This window comes from Thermobia domestica, chromosome 1, assembly GCF_964235325.1.
Source record: "Thermobia domestica chromosome 1, izTheDome1.hap1.1, whole genome shotgun sequence".
Lineage (NCBI taxonomy): Eukaryota > Metazoa > Arthropoda > Insecta > Zygentoma > Lepismatidae > Thermobia > Thermobia domestica.
In genome coordinates, this window is record NC_137454.1 from 251,169,472 (window position 1) to 251,192,177 (window position 22,706).

The following is a 22,706-nucleotide window of genomic DNA, read 5'->3' on the forward strand; positions in this document are numbered from 1 at the left end:
ACGAAAGTGGAGCGCTGGAAAGCGGTCATCTATGCCATTCGCAGTACCAATGCTGTGGAGAGAACCCAAAAACCACAGCGACGATTGCTACTTCTGTTCCTGTGAAATTGTAGGACGCAATACTCGAAACAAGACAAAGATAATGTATCCCAATATTCCTTCTGCAATGAGACCTGTGCTGCACGGTCTAGGCTTGCCTGTTCCGACACTTTCATCAAGTCTTGAATCCGTAATGATCCTAGTTCGTACAGTGATTCAGTGGAAAATAGTGAAATTGAAGATGAAGTTTACAACCTCCCTAGCGGATCTCGTGACCCTATAAAACTCACTCAACGCCAGCTCAATGATCTAGTTAGAGACATAAATCTGTCTAAAGAATCTGCTGAACTTCTTGGTTCCAGACTTAATGAAAATAACTTGCTGGCCTGTGGAACATTTTCCTGGTACAGATATCGGGAAAAAGAATTTGTGCAATATTTCTCAAAAGAAGGTTCTGTCATGTTTATTTTGATGTGTCAGGTTTGTTGATCAAGTTAAATTTCCCTTGCCTTTCTAGTGATTGGAGATTATTCATTGACTCGAATAAAACAAGTTTAAAATTTGTTCTGTTATATAATGGAAATAAGTTCTCCTCAGTTCCTATTGCTCATTCTATGTCACTGAAAGAAACATACGAAAATGTGCAATTTATTCTTAATAAAATTAAATACGACGTACATGGTTGTGTGGTGTGTGGAGATCTGAAGATTTTGAGCATTGTATGGGCAACAAGGTGGGTATACGAAAGTACCATGTTACATCTGCGAGTGGGATAGTAGGGCACGAAATGACTACTGGGGAAGGAAACAGTGTCCATTACGGAAAACACTGAACGCAGGATCAAAATACATCATTTAACAAAATCTAGTCAGTCCTGAGAATGTTATACTACGTCCCCTTCACATAAAATTAGGATTGATGAAACAATTTGTTAAGGCACTCGACAAGGAAGGCGAATATTTCAAGTTCATATGCAACAAATTTCCTTCACTTTCATGTGCCAAAGTGAAAGGCGTCTTCGTTGAGGAAGTTAATGAAGGATAAAAACTTCGAGGCAACAATGACTAATGCTGAAAGGGATGCTTGGATACATTTAAAAACGTGGTGGTGAACTTCCTGGGGAACCAAAAAAGTGCTGAATACAGAGAAGTTGTTGAGAATATGTTAGTTAAATTTCAAGAACTGGGTTGCAAAATAAATCTCAAGTTGAGTTCTCATCTTGATTACTTTCCACCAAATCTCGGAGAATTAAGTGAGCAACAAGGAGAACGGTTCCACCAAGACATGAGAGATATGGAGAAAAAATATCAGGCACTTTGGAGTGTTAGCATGATGGCTGACTACTGTCGCACACTGCACACAGAAACTTCAGAAGAAAATCACAAGAAAATTAGGAAACCTTATAAGAGAAAGCGTGCTAAAAAGATGTGAAAAATAAGTATGTTATATGACTGTGTTGATTTTTTACAACGTATATATATATGTAGTAATCTGTATGTGTAGAGAATCTTATATTCTTTTCTTTGTCTGTCTGCATTCACATTAAACTAAACATGTTCAGTTAATTACCATAATAAGCTCTTTAGTCTGATAGGAGATAAGAAATAAGGTATAATATAGCAGTATTGAATACGGAAGAAGGCCCAAATTTTGACATTGATTTGTAAGAAAACCTTACGTGACACGGAAAAACGAATTCATTATTCGTAATCAGCTAGGAACAAAGAATTAAGTTCACCTATTAATCAAAAAACAACATGAACTTTTTTTCAATTTGCAGCCCTGTGTTATCCATAACTATTCTGCTCTCATTCGTAGATTGCTTGAAGAGAGGTTCCCATGAACTATGGTTCTCACAACCTCTTTACCTAGCGATTAGCATACGTACGTAGTAATTTTTAAACTGTCAATCAATTAGTGTTTCTTCGCTTCCTTCAATTTACTTCCACCATACCTTTTACTACGTCGCTCAGGATAGAGTTCCCTCTCAGACGATACCCTAACCAGTTTCTTTTCCCTTTTTTTCAAACATGCCCCATATGCTCTCTTCAACCCTTTTATTGCTAGCAATTTCTTACTAATCTTTTGTTCGAACTTGTTAATTTTTTTTTCTACATCCACATTTCGAAATCATCTAGCCGATTTTCCAGAGCCCATATTTCTACCCTGACGTGTATAACTCTATCTGCAATTTGACTGATTATCTTTTCATAACGCAAATCTATAAAATACACTTTTTCCTTCCTAAATACATCTTTCGCTGTTGTTATCCTTGCTTTTCTTTGGTATTCGCACTTCTTTCTGCTCCGTCTCCGAAAGGTGTCTCCAAAACGTATATTTTAGAGGGGGGTGCACAGGTGCACATGCATCTTCACCTGATTGTAAATATCAACTCTCTAAAATGAGAAGCTAGCAGTGAAAGTAGCAACACTTTCATAAGAATTTTGTACGATACAAGTATCCATCATATTCCAAGTGTCCATGACTAAAGCAATTCCTGATCTAAGGCAGCAAGCTAATTATATACTGAAAATTATACCGATACAGAGCGGTCGGCTCAGTTGGTAAAGTGTTGATTTTGCATTCGGAAGCGTGGGGTTTGATTCCCGAGACCAGACTCTTGAGTTTCCAGGGTAATTCCTAACTCCACCACAGATGCCTAAAGACATTAAACAATCAAACTTAATTCAAATGTACTGGTAGTTATTGGTGCACCCCCATCAGAAAATTTTGGATCCGACCTTGAATGGGGAGGCGGAGTGATGGGGATAGAATGAGATCACGTATAGAAGAACGATAATAATGGCTAAATACAAAATATTCACTTGCACACATTACTCAATTTTCCTTTAATAAATAAGGCTGACAGTGAAGAAGCGAGATCCTTAGTACAAGTATTAAAATATATTACAGGAACTTAAAAATCGCATCTAATACCTCTTTCACAGTTGTGCTACTCTACATTAGTCAACGAGTAATTTCATTCGAGTATATCTGAAGCGATAAAGGAAGTCACGCATGGCTACAATAACATAAGGAAAATTAAAGAAAAAATCCTGGAAGATCTATGTTGTTCTTTCTACATCATAATCATGCTATCGTGATACGAAATCATCATTAGGAAAATATTCTTTTTTAATCCAAAATCAATAGATAAATATAGTTTCAGCCTCTTCTACTTATTACCATCATTGGTTCTTTTCTTCTTTAATGAAAAAGTTAATTTGGACACAAGGTTGCAAAAACTGCAATCGAGATATTGGAAAATATTAAATTTAGAAGACCAATAACCAAAAGGAAAAGAAAATTTCTTCTGTAAGCACACACCAAACTATTTCCTTTCTTCTTCCCTATCGCCATATTTTCTTGAGATAATGCTTCAATTAGGTTTTCTTTCTTTCCCTTTCATCTTTCTTCCATTGTCTTTTGTTGCACAGAGACAAGATTTTGCCCAGAAAAAGTGAGATCGAAGCGGAAATGGAACTTTAACGACCACCACATTGATTTTTATAGAACTTTCCTTTCTGGTGCAATCACAATACGTATACATACATTGGTAATGTAACACACATGTCATTCTAGATTCAGTTCTTCTATACTCCGTAACCTCCCCCTCCCCTCTATTCTCTTTAAAAAAAAAAGTACTTCTACAGGTATAATTTAAGAAAGGAGGAAAACGTTGGGAAATTATAAACATTACTAGCTGAACCTGCGCTGTCTGCTCAGCGTATCGTTTTGATATGACCATGGATCTCTTTTCCACTTCCTCACTAGGCGCCTATATATGTCTATATCCCTTTACACACACAAGTGAAGGACAGGGCGACTCATGAAGGGAGTGAATTGTTATAGATAAACATATAGAGTATAAATGTAGTATTTTAATTTATATGTGTTGGGTGATTTTGTGGCAAACTTGAAGAAGTGATAGATGATGTCAAACGAATGTCTTTCCCCTTATAAATCCATACCTGTCCAAGTACCTCTCAATGCGGCTCTTGAGGCTTTTGAAGTTGCTATCATGCAAAGGTTTTGTCATTGATTTAACCAAAGCGCCTGCAATGTCCGTCAACCCGCCATTAATAACTCCTCTACTGGTTGCCTAACACAAGGATATGGACCCTAGCGACAATGTTAATCTTCTGGGTTCAAACGACTCCATAAAATGTTGAATAGAACAATAACGGCAATTTTTAAAATAAGAACTGGCAGCTCTACACAATACTTGAATTAGATCAGTAAAATCAGCACGTTCCTAGAGCTTGTGGTTTCCAAGACCTCACTGTCAAAAGGAATTGGCCATACACATATAAACTTTTCTTGACCACAAACATACATACTTTAATAGAGTATATAGGTAATAAAGATGAAGCGGTAGCGTAGCGGTTCGCAACTACAGAATAGGTCCGTAACATTTAACTTGTTGCTGATGGTACTTCCAGATAGAAGGGGACAAGAAATGCTAGTGTTTCCCAAGAGAAGAGAAATTTCTCGTTTCGTCTCGTCTCCAAAACTAGACGAAGCTCGAGGCGAGAAGTGTATTTTCAAATTGAAGACGAGACAAAAAAAAAAATGTCAATTCTCATATCGTTTTCGAGACAAGGCAAGAAACATGTCAATTCTCACTTCGTTTTCGATACGAGACAAGAAACATACCAATTCTGATTTTGGTTTTGAGACGAGACAAGAAACATGTCAACTCTCATCTCGTTTTCGAGACGATAAATTTCTCAAGTCTCGCGGACAACACTAGTTCACCCAACACTAGTTAGATCTTAAACACCGTTTCACTGGTAGATGATTCATAGTAAAAATCAAACTGCAGACGGATAAAGTGATTGTACAAACACAATGAAGAGCATTTATCAACTTTTGAAGATACGCGAGTCATTACACTTCAACAGTGAATATCGGGTGTGGTGTAAATGTCGTTTATATCACACTCCTTATGGACCTCTTTCGCAACGCGGAATAATTCTGATAACGTCTAGATGTAATTAAGAATAATTTCAGGGCATACATTTTGTGCATAAATTTATAAAACAAGACGAGACAAAAATTCGACAAAATTAAGAAACAGGGCATACGTTCATCTTGCCTCGTCTCGTGGTCAACACTAAGAAATCCATATAAGAATGTATCTTTCCTTTTATTGTTACCATCAATGACGGTTCGTAAGGGATGTCACGTCGGTAAATTATTACAGTTTATCATCACTAAGGAAAGAAAGTGTACTTAATGTCATAAATTTACCACCTTAAAATGAGGTATTTCTGTTTGATCAAATACTGTGACCAATTTTTCACACATTTTTCAATGTCCCGATTAAAACTTTGAGCATGTCTGGTAAACAACATAGAAAATAGTAGATTAAATAATTACACTATACCTGTATATACAAGCACTAAAAAATATTTTTCATGAATGAGATATTACGTTCAAAACGTACCTAAGAACGTAAATGAAATGAAGCTCATCTTCAGTTTTCGGATAACAAAATGCGATTTATTTATTTTTCAGCTCGAAAATACTAAATTTAGATGCTACTGAAGAAAGAAAAAAAAAGTATTTGAAGAGCAAAGGATTTTGCTGAAATACGGTAATTTACAGTTGTCCGATGGAAGAAAATGAATTAGCAAAATTTTTACTTTGGGAGGATTCGTTCAGGGAAAAGCCTATAAAACAGGGTGAATCAACCTATTCTGAGTGTGGGAAAGCTATTTAACTAGATAATTATACTATTCCTAAAGTGTTAGAAAGCAATTTAGATTCGTTTCACTCCCAAAATCGAATGGAAGTCGATCTTCAAGCTATTCGTACAACAGCTTATTCCATATGAGTTTCTCTTGTCAATAAGTTTCGAATGAATGTAGAAAGTTGATTTTTTTATTCTTTAGCACGAAGAGAATTAACTTACAGAAAACGTATTCAAATTCCTCATAGAAATTCCTACCAAAATCCGAAATTATTTTGATGGTAACTATACTAAACTGTAGCTAAGTACAGTTCGATTTGAAAAGCCACAAGTAACCAGAATAGAAGATCTAATTTAGGTATTACTCAATTTACAAATCTAGTGACGCCCATCACGCCTCATTAACAATTTCTAAATTACGTGTTCGGCTGTAATGAAGATGAATCCTTAATTATCTCAATCTATAAGGTGGGCGCGAATTAACTCCCTATTGAAAATTGTTTATAACTTTTTCAGTACTTGTCCAATTTTCATGACACAAAGGGCAATTTGTTCCTTACAGTGGTAGAATTTATTACATGATACGTCATTTATGTCATTGCAGGCATCAGTGGTGGACCATGGGGCAACGTCTAATCTTGCGTGAGCGCGCTCGGCTGGCATCCCGGCACGATGTACGGTAGTCTATGTCAAGTTCTTGAGGTGGAGAAGTCTGAAAGAACTTCATATCTCGGCAGATGCAAACATCATAAGGAATTGTCATTCAAAGCTACCGAACACAGGTTCTATAGCAGATATTACGAGACACAGTCGTCCCTCAAATTCAGGACAGAGGAAAATGTGGAAGTTGTTTAAGAAATGTTAACTCGAAGTCCTCAGAAATCACAAAGACAGACATTTCGCGAAAATGGTTTAACCCGACACACAGTTTGAGCTGTTCTGTAGAAAGAGTTGAATTATCATCCATGGAAATTACACTAATACCAAGTTCTTGCAAATATGTTGCTTGAGTATCTGCAGAAGTCACAAACAACCTCAACCGTTTACGGAAGTCAGTAGATAACGGTGGTGCCTGTGTGGAATTTTAGCAATGCATAACAATTCTACCATTGAAAGGAACAAAATGCTTTTGGTTTAGTGAAAATTGGTTAAGTATTTAAAAAGTAATAAACAAATTTTCAATAGGAAATCAATTCCCGGCCATCCTATATATTACTACAGTTTACTTACACTATAAATATTATATGTCTTTATACTTACAGATGCCTGCTGTGCTCCTGTGATCCGGCGAAGCACCTGGAAAGAAATATCACTTTTAGAAAGAAGTCTTATTATCGTTCATACTCATATGATGTCTCGCTGTGATGTATATAAGGGGGGATTACGGCTTTAACACGCTCTACCTGAGCAAGATATTCTACAAAAGTAAACATTTCCGAAATTAAGATTATATAACTCAAGCTGGAATGGTTACTTTGATTAGAATTCAAATATATATATATATATATATATATATATATATATATATATATATATATATATATATATATATATATATATATATATATATATATATATATATATATTGAATTCTAATCAAAGTAACCATTCCAGCTTGAGTTATCAAATTACTAATAAATATGTATGACTGTGCGTGTGTGTTTAACACCTCACGACATGCTCTGAGGCTAAGGGAGAGATAATGAGTCTGATGATAATAGTAGAATAAGGAAAGTGGGAGAAAACGGGAAAAACCCTAAGAAACCCCACGAACATGTAGTTTGTCCATTACAAGCCCACTTGGCGGAAGCTGGGATCGAATCAGACCCTACGAACCAGCGATGAGGATTCTACCACTGAACCACCGCGGCCCACATCTTTTCGAGTTTTCTAGGTGGAACAGTGGGACATTAAATAACCGTCATGTCAACTGACAATACTTTCACGTATAATTGCAGTCAAGGAAAAATACGAATGAAAACATTAAAAACAAATTATAAGATTACTAAATTATACGTAGAATATTTATTTCTTTATTATCAACACTAATATAAAAGAAGTAATTTTACCTGGGCACACTAGCAATGAAATATTTACAATAAATCCGGATCTATCTAAATATGAATATTATAAAATCATCACACATTGGGAAATTGTATTTGACAGGACAGAAGAGAAAGTCGTGGCAATCTTCAATCAAGTTGACTGGTGGTGAGATTCGAACTCAGTAGTTTGATTTCTAAGCAGAAATATTAACCTTCATCACAGAAAACCCTTTTGTGCTTTCACATCCTCCCGTCCTATTACAATCAATAACCAAAAGGCTTGTTTTTTTTTAACCCCTTAGGATGTCACATGTCGTATATGACATACTTCGAAAGGCTCAATTTCCTTGTGTCATATAGAATACAAATACAAATGTTCTTATTTTCACCAACAGGTATTGCTGAAGGCCATTGGAAAAGTTTAGATTTAACGATAATCAAAACAATGAGCTCCGAATGTAATAGAAATGTAGTTACTGTTGCCAGCGACACTAGATTTGGAGCTGTCTCGTCTCGAATGGATGTAATGAAATGGCTTCCTCATCTCGAAAATTATTTTTTGTTTGTATTGGAAAAGTCCTATCTCGTCATAAAAATTCTGTCATGTCTAGTTTCGAGGGTAACACTAAATGTATTCCATTAATGTGAATATGCACACAGAGGTTACAATATATTTGTTCCGCTAGACCTGAAGAATGTACTTTCAACAAATAACAAAATATCAGGCTTTTACTTATGCATGACACACTGACCCAATGATCAATGATGAAGGGCTCACATATGGATATTATGGCTATGAGTTCCGATATTTCCGCTCGCGTCATTTGAGCTTGATGAACTAGCACCACCTACGAAGGTTCTCTCGAAGAACACCCATTTCCTCCTATCTCAAAATTTCACATGTAATTTAATCATAATTCATTTGCATTTTTCATAGGTTTCATTAGCTTACAAGAGCAGTAACACGAGAGGTGAAAAAATAACTCTCTGGTTCCTTAATGGGAATATGACAAGCTACTGTATATAGGTCGTATATCTACATACATACATAGACTCATACTTTCGAAACATACTGATATAATCATTCCCTGTTTCATCATCACTTTATCTTATCGTAAACGGTATGAAATATACCGATAGATGTGCTTACATTAGCTAGGTAATCATACCATATCGCTCACACAACATTAATGCAATAAAAAGATATTTTAAAGTATCTTTTAACGATTTTGAAACATTTGTATGCTTTTTTTTTTTTTTTTTTAATATTTGGTCTAGGAATTAATTCGTGCGGTTGGTACGCACACATTGAAGCTGTAGTACAAACACAAAATACATAAATACCTTAAGAAAAATATTGTCCATCGCTAGCCACCACTTTCGCCCATCTGTCAGGCAATGTACGGATTCCGTGGCGAAAGAAGTCCTCATCCTTGGAAGCGATCCAGTCAGAGACCCATGTTTCGATATCTTCTGAAGAAGCAAACCGCTGTCCAATCAAATCGTTGTTCATGCAATCGAACAAGTAGTAGTCCGAAGGAGCAACGTCTGGTGAATACGGCGGGTGGGGTAAAACTTCCCATCCAACATTTTCTAAATAGGTTTTGACCGGTTTTGCGACATGTGGGCGAGCGTTATCATGTTGAACAATAAGTTTATCATGTCTGTTCTCCCATTCTAGTCGTGTTCTGGCCAGAGCTTGCTTCAAACGCATTAATTGTCGTCGATAACGTTCTCCATTCATAGTTTCACCCGGTTGCAGCAGCTCATAGTACACCACACCTTTCATATCCCACCATATGCACACCATAACCTTTGCACAGTGAATATCTCGTTTTGGTTGTGATGGACCTGGTTCACCTGGTTTCACCCAGGCCTTTTTTCGTTTAGGGTTCTCGTAATGGATCACTTCTCATCACCCGTAATAATTCGATGCAGAAACCCCTTTCTGCTCTGTCGTTGAAGCAGCAATTCGCAAATGGTTTTTCGTCTTTCAACGTCTCTGTCTTTCAATTCATGTGGAACCCAATGTGACATCTTTTGAATCATTCCCATGGCTTTCAAGCGTTTGGAGACTGTTGTTTGATCAACGCCTAATGCTGCTGCAAGTTGTTCCTGCGTTTGACACGAATCCTGCTCGAGCAATGCTGTCAATTCTTAGTCTTGAAATTTTTTGGGCTGTCCAGCTCGCTCTTGGTCTGCCAAGCCGAAATCACCACTTCTAAACCGTGCAAACCACTTCTGACACGTTCGCTCAGCTAGAGCATGGTCACCATACACTTCCACCAAAATACGATGACTTTCAGTCGCACTTTTCTGCATGTTAAAGTAATGCAGCATGACACCCCGCAAAAACACTTTATCAGGCACAAATTGCGCCATGTTCACTTAACTACAAACTGGTGTTGTTGACGCTTTAATCCACTGCCCTATACTACGAACGATACGCGATGACAGGGGTTTGCAACACATGTGTGGATACACGGAACTGTGGGACGCTCCGTTCGTTGCGCCATCTCTTGTCCACCCGCACGAATTAATTCCTAGACCAAATAACTATTTAGAAAAGATCATAAAATACCATTTAAAAAATGACTACTTCCTTCAAAATGCAATATTTATTTTCATTTAAGGCAAAAATCAGCTGGGCTACTCCATAGAATCACGGCTAGAGTGTGTGCTAGTCTTTAATGTGGTGTCCGTTTTGGATATGTATATTCTACTGGTGGTTCAGATCTGTCATTATTTTAAAAAAAAATATTTGTCCTTCATAACCTCGACTTCGAAAAAAAAATATCAAAATTCAAGAAATAAAAGAATATTCAAAGAATAACATGCAGATATTAATAGTGTCCTATTTGAAATACTACAAAATCGAAGAAGAATACTACTATGGTTCGTTGCAGTAGTATAACAAACTTGCACGTATACCTTATTTAACAACAATATACATAATCTTAAAATAATTAGCAATTTTATTGTAAAATTGCTAATACTATTAGCATCTAAAAACTATATAGTCTAATGTTGTTTAATTACTTATGCAATACTATGAAAAAAGTTTTAAAAACGAGTTCAGACGACCGTGTACCCTTAAATAACTACGTTTACCAAAATTCACATACCCAGAACCCTGATAACTTTCTCCAATTACCAATCGAAAAAGCATGTTTGATGCAAAGTAAAATATTCAACAATTTCCAGGAGCATTAACGCACAACTAAACAAGATTAGGTAAATAAATCTAAATATTGCTTCCTGGCTAAGCAATATTTTCTCTTCCTTCCTTGCTTTTTACCAACACAGAGGGATGTACTTGCATCGCCACAGAGGGAGAGAAATAGAGAAAGGAGGAAGCTGATATCTCAATTTGTCCATCGGTAAATAGATTTTCCAATTTGTCGAAGGTTGAAGTAAGAGTACCATTGATCCGCAATGGGGGAAAAATAAATTTTCCAGGTAGAAACCAATTTACTACACAAGTAATTTAATTACATATGGTTGGATACTCCGCAATATTGGTACTGCATCCTCATACGAAATGTCTCTAAGCACGAAAAAGGGGGGAGGTAGAAATACGAGACGGAAGATGCAAACATCTTTTCCAGCAGCCGTCTGAAAAACAAAAATATTATTTAGATATAATCAGAACGAAGTGTAGAAAGATAATATGTATTTTGTACAGCTACAGCTATAGCGAAGCTCTTTCAACAAAGGTTTTGCTCTTGTTTACAAGCGGAATTAGATTAATGTCTTCTTTACTTGTGTCGCACTTTAATAATGGGCCGTATATTAAAATAATCCTGAAAATATATGTTAGTGAAAAGACTTTCAACAGAAAAATAGCCAGTTGAAGTTTCTTTCAACATTACAGAAACGCAAAAACAAAGAAAAAACTCAGTAAGTTTAGATTTTATTTTTAAATTTTCATTTAGGATAAGTATTCATCTTGATGCAAAGTAGTATGAAATGTGGAGGAATATGAAATGTGCAGGCGAATATTTGGGTAATGGCTATTATTATTATTAGCGTTTTCACGAGACGCGATTTGGGGCTGTCTCGTCTCGAAAAGTGCCGTGAAAGTGTTGCCTTGCCTCGTACCACGTCACTAAAATTCTGTTTCGTCTGGTGGACAATACTAATTATTATTACTCAGTTCTTGCATATCAGCGATGTTTCCCTTCATTCCGGCTTGCTAATTTCTAGTTTTTCATACATAAATTCTTAACTATAGACGGAACTACCCCTTACCTTATTGGCCAAGTAGCCCTGTCTAACTCTATTAGCCAAATGAGCACACTCATAGAAATAAATTTGATTTATTCAATTATCGTGATGATATTTTATTATTATTACTTGGTGAGAACACAATGGTTATTCTCTTTCCTTGGCTCCTGTGTTAGCTTCGTAATATTGCTCAGGGAAACAGACACAGCATGAAATAGGCTAATTCTTCGAGGACCTTCAGCGCTTGTAACAACCCATTCCATTGCGTGCATTATGATATCACCAACAACATTCTTTCATTTGTGGCTAACACAATTTCCCATCTATCTCTTTCGCGCTTCTTGCTTCCCATGTTTCATTTTGACACTGTTGTTTTTGCTTCCTCACCCTTTCCACCCCACGTTTCTTTACATCTCCCTTTCCATGCAAAGAACAGCACTAACGCGTAACGTTTTCGGACCTTGCCTCCTTTTTAGCCTTCAACCATTACGTACATTTTCATTTTAGTATTTCCCATTCAACTACATCGTGGGATACTTTCTATCTCCTCCCTAAAAAAACAAAAAAATAACAAAAAATGTAAAACCTGGAAGGAAATAATCTACTAATGTTAATATGTGTATATGAAAAACGAACAGGATGAAGAGAAAAAGAGAAACGTAAAATAAAATATGAAAAAAAAAAACATTAAAAGCATACATGAGAGAACAAAATGCGACAGTCAAATGCTGCCCAACAAGCAAATTAACATAGTAATTGCTGTTTATGTGAGAAAGCTGCATTTTTTAAACATTCTTTCTTTCTTGTTGTTAAGACAAAAACCATAAAGAACCCATTAATATTTAGTTTTCTTTCCTTTGTTTTTATTCTTTCTTCTTATACCATTAAACCGTAACAAAAAAAAACATATAATCATTCATCCCCCATTACTTCCGGTCTTAACAGAGAACAATATTTCTTTACTAAAACGTTCAAAACGAAAAACGAAAAAATCTTTATTGTGATGTTCCAGTTACTTTGTTAGTGCTATATGTTCGTTTGTGACTTCAAGTAGATCGTAAGTGTACATAAAATTTATGAATCAATAGATTGTTTTATTTAAAAAAAAAAAAAAATACTTCTAAGTTTCGAAAAGCAAAAGCACGTTGCTAATATTTGTAGATAACCAATAATCTTGGAAATATCGCAATGGTGTATTAAAATATATTGTTAGCAAACATACGAACATTCAAATAATATAGCTATGCATCTAATACCAATTACACAAATATAAAGAACATTAGGCACTAACATTTTAGAAATGCTTATATCAATACTACGCACATACACTATTTACTAAACTGCGTGACAAAAATCTTGGCATTTGAAGGCGGAGTTCCAAGTTCCCTTTAAATGCTGCTAGCAAATGGGAGACCAGCAGTATTGCCACGTTTATTTTGCACACATCCACGTCTATTCCCTTTCACCAGATCGCGCTGTAGTTTGTCTGTTTAGCCATAACCACACCCCTTTACTACTTGGCAACGTCGCGTCAGAGCTTGCGTTTTATTCGTTTAGCTGAAATGCCAAGATGTCTGTCACAGGCTTTATAGGTTTTCCCCCTACAGCATAACTGGATGAATAAGGAAAAACATTGACAATGCAAAACATCGTTGAATTTTGATTTTGAGTTTAACGTCCCGTTCAGCAGCGAGGTTATATAAGACATGGACCTACTGATTAACGTGGAATCCGAACCACATGAGCTCCCGCCGAAAAAAAAAAAAGAAACATCGTTGTAGTTGCATTACCTCAGCACGGTCGCGAGTAAGATTTGGGTGGTAATTCATAATGATATTTCTTCGGCTTCTCCGGACGTCTGAAACAACATCTTTAAATATTAAAATTAGGGAAAAGGGACAAAATTTTAACAAATAAATAAATACATAAATGTATGAAATTAGTAAATTTATGTAATTCTAGTTGATTTGAATAATATTCAGATTCGAACTTTGTTGAGTACTATGGAAAAAATGAGCGGAAGATAACAAAGTAATAACAAAAGTAGATATTAATATAAAAAATAAAAAAAATGGTTAGAACACTGTGTGTTTTAGAAGGAACTGTATTCTGAGGAATAAAATTGAAGAAAAATGAGAAGGAAAGACAATGTAACATGGAAATTCGAGGGGTTGCGGTGGTTAGTGGTAGAAGGCTCATCTCTGGTGCGTGGGACCCCTGTTTCGATCCCAGTTCGCTCAGTCTACTTTGTGGTAACAAACACCATGTACGTGAGTTTTCTCAGGGTCCTACCGTTTCCTCCTACTTTCTAATTTCCACATCTCGTTATCACCGTCTTTTAGTGATGAGCGCAAGAGTCTTGGTCTTGCAGTTTTTTGCAAGAGTCTTGCATGCAAGACCAAGACCAAGACCAAGACCAGGTATCCCGATGCAAGACCAAGACCAAGACCAAGGGGTGCAAGACCAAGACCAAGACTCTTGCACAAGCACCGTATCGGTGGTAGAGCACTGACGTGTGGTTATAAGAGTCCCTGGTTGGATTCTAGCTAGTGCCATGGAAACTTTTTGTTGGGCAAAAACCGTGTGCGTGGCTTTTCTCGGGATTTTGATGTTTCTTCCTACTTTCTTCATTCCACCATTTCATTCATTTCTCATCATTATCGTCTCCCTTAGCCTCGATGCATAATCGTGGGACGTTAAACTAAATTTTTCGTTTCGTTTCAAAACATATTAGTGGTGTTTTTCTTCCAAAACTAAAGAGAAATGTAGTATTGAACATTGGTAATACCGTACACTATAGGTGTCGACTACATGGGTATGGCCTTGGCTCCGAGACTCAAGCATCGGTTGGAAATTTGTAATGTGTGCTCATAAAATTAATATCGAATTAACATTTTCATGACATTGACAAAAACTTTTTGTTAGTAGTACATGTGACCGCAAGTTTGATTTTATGGACAGATGCTTATACGCTGAATAAGTGTTTATCAATATAACTTTTAGCCTCCTTAAGTATACGACATCGAGGATTGAACGATATAACATTATACTACAACAATAAATCTATATTATATAATTGAAAGTGACTATTTTTGTGACTGCTAATCTCTTGAACCACCCTACCGATCTCGATCAAATTTTCAACATAGATGGTGTTTGTGCCTGGGAGTATTTCGAGAACTCGGTCTTTTTTCCAATATAGATGAGAATCGGACCTGAGAAGGTTTCTGTCATATCACTTTGACGGTGCAGTTTAGGGGACAGGGAGAATAAAGATATTTCAAATGATCGAAAATGACCGACATTAAAATGGAATCTATAATTTTGGGGACCGCTGAGATAAACAATGATACTTCCGGTGCTGTTTAAATCAAAATTCAGCCCCGTAGCTTGGCGGAGGGGAGGGGAAATACGGTATATAAAAATAATCGAAAATGACTAATACTATTGTCGAATCCATAGTTTCCGAGGTCGCTGAGTTGAATACTGAGACTTCCTATACCGTTTACGACCAAATTCAGCCTCGTAACTTGGGGGAGAAGGAGATACATAATAATGATAAAACTTGACCAAATATTAGTGCCGAATCCATAGTTTTTGGGATTTCTGACAAACAGTGACACTTGTGATGCCGTTTAAATCTAAATTCAGACCCACAAATTGGGTAGGAGTTGGAGAGAGAAACATAAAAATAATCGAAAATTACCGATATTAGAGAGCGCTTTATTAATAGTAAAAAAGTAATTGACTAACAAAATATTATTATTATTATTATTATTATTATTATTATTATTATTATTATTATTATTATTATTATTATTATTATTATTATTATTATTATTACTTAAGTTTAACCCAACGAAGTGGGTACTTGATGCTTGTAATCCATATTCACAAGTGAGACTTCAAATAACTTGGAGTTTTATGCCGTTATTTTGTATTTCTAATACAAATCAACAGTATTTATATAAATTAAGTTTACACAAAAGACATAGACAGTTGAGTCGTTTTCAGTTTTCACTCAAATTATTCTAAAATATTAATAGGTTTGATTATAATAATTATTATTTTAATTCTCTCTCTTTTTTGGTCAATATTGCTAAACATATCATCATCACAATAGCTATTCTGCCATTATTGGCAGGTTATTTGCTTCAACAGACAAGGTTCGACGTTCGGTGTGGTCCTCAGCTAGTCTCTTCGTCTTGACGTAGTAATTTTCTGTTTTAATATCTTCCTTCAACTAGTCTGCTTCGCTCCCTCCCTCTCTTTCCTTCCACAATATTACAGTTCCTTCTCAGCCAATATCCTAACCAGTTCCTCTTCCTCCTTTTAACAATATCTAAAATTCTTTTTTGCTCCTACTGCTAATATTTCTAACACCTTCTCATTCGTTTTCTTTCAACACAGCTAACTCTCCTTTTTTTTCCATATCCATGTTTCGAAAGTCTGCAATTTTTTCATCACTTTTGCGTAATGTTAATGTTTCTGCCTCATAGAGTACATATTGGAGTCAGTAAAACAAAATCTCAATATTTAATTGGAAGTTTGTTTAATACAAGGATTAGCTAATCGTGGTTGAAAAAAAAAAAACTCTGACGCCTTTAGAGTGTAAAAATAATTTTGCAATTAATGATATTTGAATAATCTGTGCCGTCTGATTTTCTTCCATGAATCTCAGAGGTAGCCTTCCCAGTTTGGGAACCAGTGGAGTGTTGGATCTGTTAATATATATATATATATATATATATAGGGTGGTTCAGTAATGTTGGACAGCCCTGAATAAATCGAAAACCAGAAGAGATATTAGCAAGAGTGTGGTGGATCCAGATACTTGTGGAAGGGGGACGTCTTTTGAGGTACCACACAATGTTACCAGGTCAACAGTGTTGCCAGCTCAGTACAAAGTTGTATTTTTTTAAAGGGAACATATAGAAGTTTATGCCATCAAAAGAATTAGTACAGAATGTGAATACCAACAAGCGAAACCGCACCTGTCAGTGTTGCCAAATAAGGAAGTTATAAAGCTTCAAAGATCAAGAAATTAAAGTGTCCGTAGATCAAAACTAGCAAAAAGGCAAGAAAAATAATACTACGAAATGAAAAGGAGTAACCGAAAGAGTAAACCAAAGAACGCACAGCATCCAGTGAGTAACAGGGTTGCCACAGTAAAGGGGGAAAAAAATTGAAAATTTTGCCGTTGCTATAGGAGGAAAAGTCCCCATATGACATAATGCTGGAAACACCATAGAAAGTTCATGTAAGATTCAGGAATCCTAATAGCGTTTGTTCGAAATCAATATCTCTAACCGTTTCCGAGATACACCAAAGGTGTGCGGAGTTTGCAACACTGCATAATAATTCCCTCGCCCTCCAAACTACAGGAACGAGTAATGAAAATGATACGCCCAACAAGATGTAAGAACTACACGGGTCTAATCGTTAAATCAATTATGCAGTGTTGCCAACCCCGCACACCTTTGGTGTATCTCGAAAACGGTTAGAGATATCGCTTTCGAACAAACGCTATTAGGATTTCTGAATCTTACATAGACTTTCTATGGTGTTTCCAGCATTATGTCATATGGGCACTTTTCCTCCTATAGCAACTGCAAAATTTTCAATTTTTTCCCCCTTTACTGTGGCAACCCTGTTATTCACTGGATGCTGTGCGTTCTTTGGTTTACTCTTTCGGTTACTCCTTTTCATTCCGTAGTATTATTTTTCTTGCCTTTTTGCTAGTTTTGCTCTACGGACACTTTAATTTCTTGATCTTTGAAGCTTTATAACTTCCTTATTTGGCAACACTGACAGGTGCGGTTTCGCTTGTTGGTATTCACATTCTGTACTAATTCTTTTGATGGCATAAACTTCTATATGTTCCATTTAAAAAAATACAACTTTGTACTGAGCTGGCAACACTGTTGACCTGGTAACATTGTGTGGTACCTCAAAAGACGTCCCCCTTCCACAAGTATCTGGATCCACCACACTCTTGCTAATATCTCTTCTGGTTTCCGATTTATTCAGGGCTGTCCAACATTATTGAACCACCCTGTATATATATATATATATATATATATATATATATATATATATATATATATATATATATATATATATAGAGAGAGAGAGAGAGAGAGAGAGAGATTACGAAACGTTGTGATTTAGGCATATCTTATAAGTAGTGAAGCGTGGTCACCCATTAAGAAAAAATAAAGGTCATCAGCTATGTTGTACACTATCATCATACTTACACGACGTTAAACTATATTACGTTTAGAAACATAATTGTATTTCCGTTACTACTGGTGCATTGTAGAGTTTATTATCCCTTATATCCATAGTAAAATTTACCTATGAAAAGTTTGAGATTTCTTAAATGCAAGACTTGCAAGACTCTTGCATGCAAGACCAAGACCAAGACCAAGTGTTCCAGTGCAAGATCAAGACCAAGACTGGATGTGCAAGACCAAGACCACCCTGGTCTTGGTCTTGGTCTTGCATTTGATCATCACTACCGTCTTTCATAGTCTCGGTGCATAATTGTGGGACGTTAAAAAAAATGAAAATTTCATTCCAACTATAAGGTTCCCATAATTAAGTCCTTATATATGAATACATTAATTAAGCCGAGAGTGTGGGCACAAAATCGTGAAGTGACACATACGCGACGTTCGTTAGTTAGATCTAGGACAAATGACTTGCATATAAATGCACCCACTGTGAACAATATTTAGTGTTATTCCCTTCTGACTGTATTTGTACACAAGCTCTAGTCTATTTTCTCTTTAAAATACAGTGTAAAGACGTTCGAGAAACACTCTCCGAGGGCTTTTTCGGAGTTTTCCAATTGTCAAACCAATCTCAATCATTTATTTCAGAAACTCGTCAACCTACATTTTTTCACAAAATGACTTTTCTAGAGAATAAGTTAGTCATACTCTAAATACACATTTTAGTGCAGAAACCAGTCGCCTGCCATGGCGTCATATGAATTATTATTAAAACCGAACATGGCGTTTAGTGCAGAAACCCGTCAAGTGATATCAAATAACGTGTTTCTGCAGTAAATATAAAATTCACCTCTCTTGGGACAATGCACTGCAAGCGACAATGTTGCGTTTTTGTTTCAGTACACATCCTTTGTTGACATTTTTCAACAGTCATCATTAAACTGGTTGTGTACTGGTTAGAGAAGTGATGTTATAATATTCGTTGCACAAAATTTTCCCGTTCTTTGGTTGCAATGTCTAATAATAGTTCTGACGATGAACCTCTAGCAAAACTGAAACGTGGTGTCAGCAATGAAGACAAATACCAGTGAAATATTATACGAAAAGCAAGAGTCAAGGGGGAAGAATACAAGAACTATAATGGCAATAGCGACATCTCATTTAGCCAAAATAAGAACACCACTGTTGTGTGGTTTTTAATGAACGTTTGTGATAGGGGAGTTTTTGAAACTGTCACACACTATTTTCCAGTAAGAGAGAATTGATTTCTACCCTATGATGGGGATTTTGGATCAAAAAAACGTGTTTTTACGAAAACTAGAGAAAGAGTACAAGCCAGACTAGTACGCAGAGCTGATTCTTAAATCCAGTACAACTGGACGTTTTCAACATCTACCAAATAACCAGCGAGAATATTTTCAACTTTAAAAATTTGTGGCCTCAGTTTCATAAGAAAAATGTGAACTCTAATGAAACGTTAAAAAGAGCTGTGTCCAAGGACAAAAGTGTCATCGTGCAAATAGTTTGAATTCAATAGGTCAACAAAGGAAAGGTGACTGTTTAGCAGTTTATTGATGGGTTCACGGCCTCAATGTTCACCTTAAAACAGTTGAAGGACGTTCCTGATCTGCCAACACTAAGAGTTTACCCTTCTGGAAAGGAACTTATCAATAAAAAAGAAATTGACGACCTTGTTAAGCAGAGAGACCATACTACAGTTTATGAAGATTTCTACAACGACATCCTTTAGTAGCCGACTGCAGAAGCCATGTATAACGTAGGCAAGGAATATAAAGATGAGTAGTTCCATACATATAGACAGACAGACATACATAGTAGTTTAGAAGGGAATCCTGTTGTCTTTTGTAGGACACTAATAACGCGATTACCGTTGTTACTATGGGTATTCCTATTCTAATCATGTCCGACTTTTCATTTGATGCTCAAATACATGTTTAGTTAAAACTTCATGTTTTTCTTTTTTAAAATAGAATATATCAGAAAATGTTATTATTTTGCTTGGAAACTTTACGTTTTCATCCGACACAGCTAGTTTTATTGCAGAAACCCGTTAACTGAAATGTTTATCTAAATTTTATTAATTAAGGAATAACTATTGCAATCTAGTTATAGGCAACATCCAATTCGCGAGGAAATTAACGAATACTCCAAATTTCGTGGAACCCTCAAATTTGTTATCAGAAATATAATGTTTTTTTTTTTTCGTTTTCCCTAAAGTTTCAGAAAGTGCATTTAGCGGGTTTCTGAAATAAACGATTCATCTATGAATGATTGCTGCACAATTTGTTGTCATTTATGGTCAATTCATAAGGAAAGATTTATGCCATTCCAAATATCAAAACAATACACAGTATTGGTAATGAAGCAGACTTACTCACTTGCCTCACACTTTCAGTCCGTCTACAAAGAAATTCCGGCAATATAAGAAGTTGATGAAACTACAACAGCTAATTCTAAATACGGCTCACGTGACTCATTTGTTTTTCTTTGTGTAATGCTAGAGGAGGTTGAGAAAACCATAAAGGAACTGAAACCGAAATGTTTTCATTGTCCTGATCTTATTCCACCTTGTGTTGTTAAAGGCTGTGAAGAGATATTAAAACTCCTATCCACATAACAAATTTATTAGCTAAAAGTTCTATATTTTCGACTAGTTGGAAGAAACCATTGTTTGTTCTATGGCTCTAAATGTGAGATTAACAATTACCGACCTGTTTCCATTCTTTACTCCTTTGCAAAAGTGTATGAAAATATCTTATTTGATAACATTATTAGTCATGATCGTCCTGCTTTCTCGCCATGGCTTTTTAACATAAAGATCAACTATTTCAAATTTAACTACATATTTTTGGCTACAATTCTTGATAGAAATGGATCAGTAGATAATATATATACTGATATAGCCAAAGCATTTGACACTGTTTATCATGACATATTATTCCATAGCTTAGTGTCTTTAATTTTGCAAAATCTGCTCTAAAGCTTCTAGCTTCATATTTAAAAGATCGTAAGCAGTCTACCCTTTACAGTGAGCACATTTCCAAGTTAATCTAGACCTAATCTGGATTCGTTCTGGAGTACATACCTCAAGGTTCGAATCTAGGGTCCTTACTTATTGTACTTTTTATTAATGGATTAATCAATTCTGTCAAAACTTCAAAATAGTTATTATTTGCCGACGACCTTAAAATATATGCAGAAATTAAATCGATTAATAACTGTGTGAAATTACAAAATGATTTCGTAAACGTATCTAACTGGTGTACAGAAAATAATCTAAACATAGATATTAACAAACGCAAATCCATTTTCTTCACGCGTAGCAGAAATAGATACGATTACGCCTACATGTTAGATAACACTCTATTAATTAGAGAAGAGACTGTTAAGATTTTCGTGTTATGTTCGATAGTCATTTCACAATTGCAGCACACATTTCTTTCATAGTAAATGAAGCTTTCAGAAAATTGGATTAGATTATAAAAGTTGGTAAGGGTTTATATATATATATATATATATATATATATATATATATATATATATATATATATATATATATATATATATAAAGTATTTTATTTTACGTACGTCAGGTTGAAGCTGGAATATGGTTTTCAAATATGAAATCCGTAATAGATCAAATATACTAGCAAAATCAAAGAACATACAATCCAAATTTTTAAGGTTTCTCATTTTCAATCAAACCCAGAACTATTCCAAATGTGATTCAGCTTCCCAACTAAAAGCTAATTTAATTTACCATTTTCGGAAAGATTGACTCATAATCTTCTATTTTTACATAAAATACTACATTGACAGTACTGATTTGTCAAAAAAGATCAATTTTAGGGTGTCTCATATAGATAAAAACATGAGATCAAATTACATTCTATTCTTTTATAATAAAGTTAAAACAAATACCTTAAAGGAGTCTCTTACACGGCGGATATGTGCTTCCTACAATAGAGTTTACTACTTTGGATCGACAAGAAAGAATGACAATGAGAATAAATTAAAAATACACCTTGATAAATTATCTTTAGATATGTTATAATCAGTATCTTGTACATATCTTATATTCTAATAACGTACATAAATAGTCTTCGTAATATTGTGTTACTTTGCTATATTAATTAGATAATATTATGAATATAATTAGTGGAACTTAGAATGCTATAATTGGGCAGTAGCCTGTTGTATTCTTCTTTAAACGAATAAATAAATTAGGAAAGTAGCAATGTGTTTCAAGCATATACCTCAATTTTGAGTATAGTTTTGTTAATCATACTCTCACCATGAGTTTCTACACTACTGAATATTGACATTAACAAACCTTTTTTTTTCTTAGCTTAGAGCACCGATAATTAAAAAAGGAAGAGAGATAATTCAATTCCTTCAATTAAAGTAAAATGTTACTTGAATGCTACTTGTCATCAAACGAAC

The 22,706-nt window shown here is 35.3% G+C and overlaps 1 protein-coding gene across 2 annotated transcripts in view; it reads right to left on the bottom strand.

Annotated features, from left to right (window-relative positions):
• Positions 1-22,706, bottom strand: part of PDZ-GEF (PDZ domain-containing guanine nucleotide exchange factor) — an 835,430-nt gene that overhangs the window by 733,624 nt on the left and 79,100 nt on the right. For both annotated transcript variants that reach the window (XM_081771896.1, XM_081771905.1), the window contains exon 2: positions 6,995-7,030. The gene's annotated coding sequence lies outside the window, so the exon portion shown is untranslated. The remainder of the gene's footprint in view (positions 1-6,994; positions 7,031-22,706) is intronic.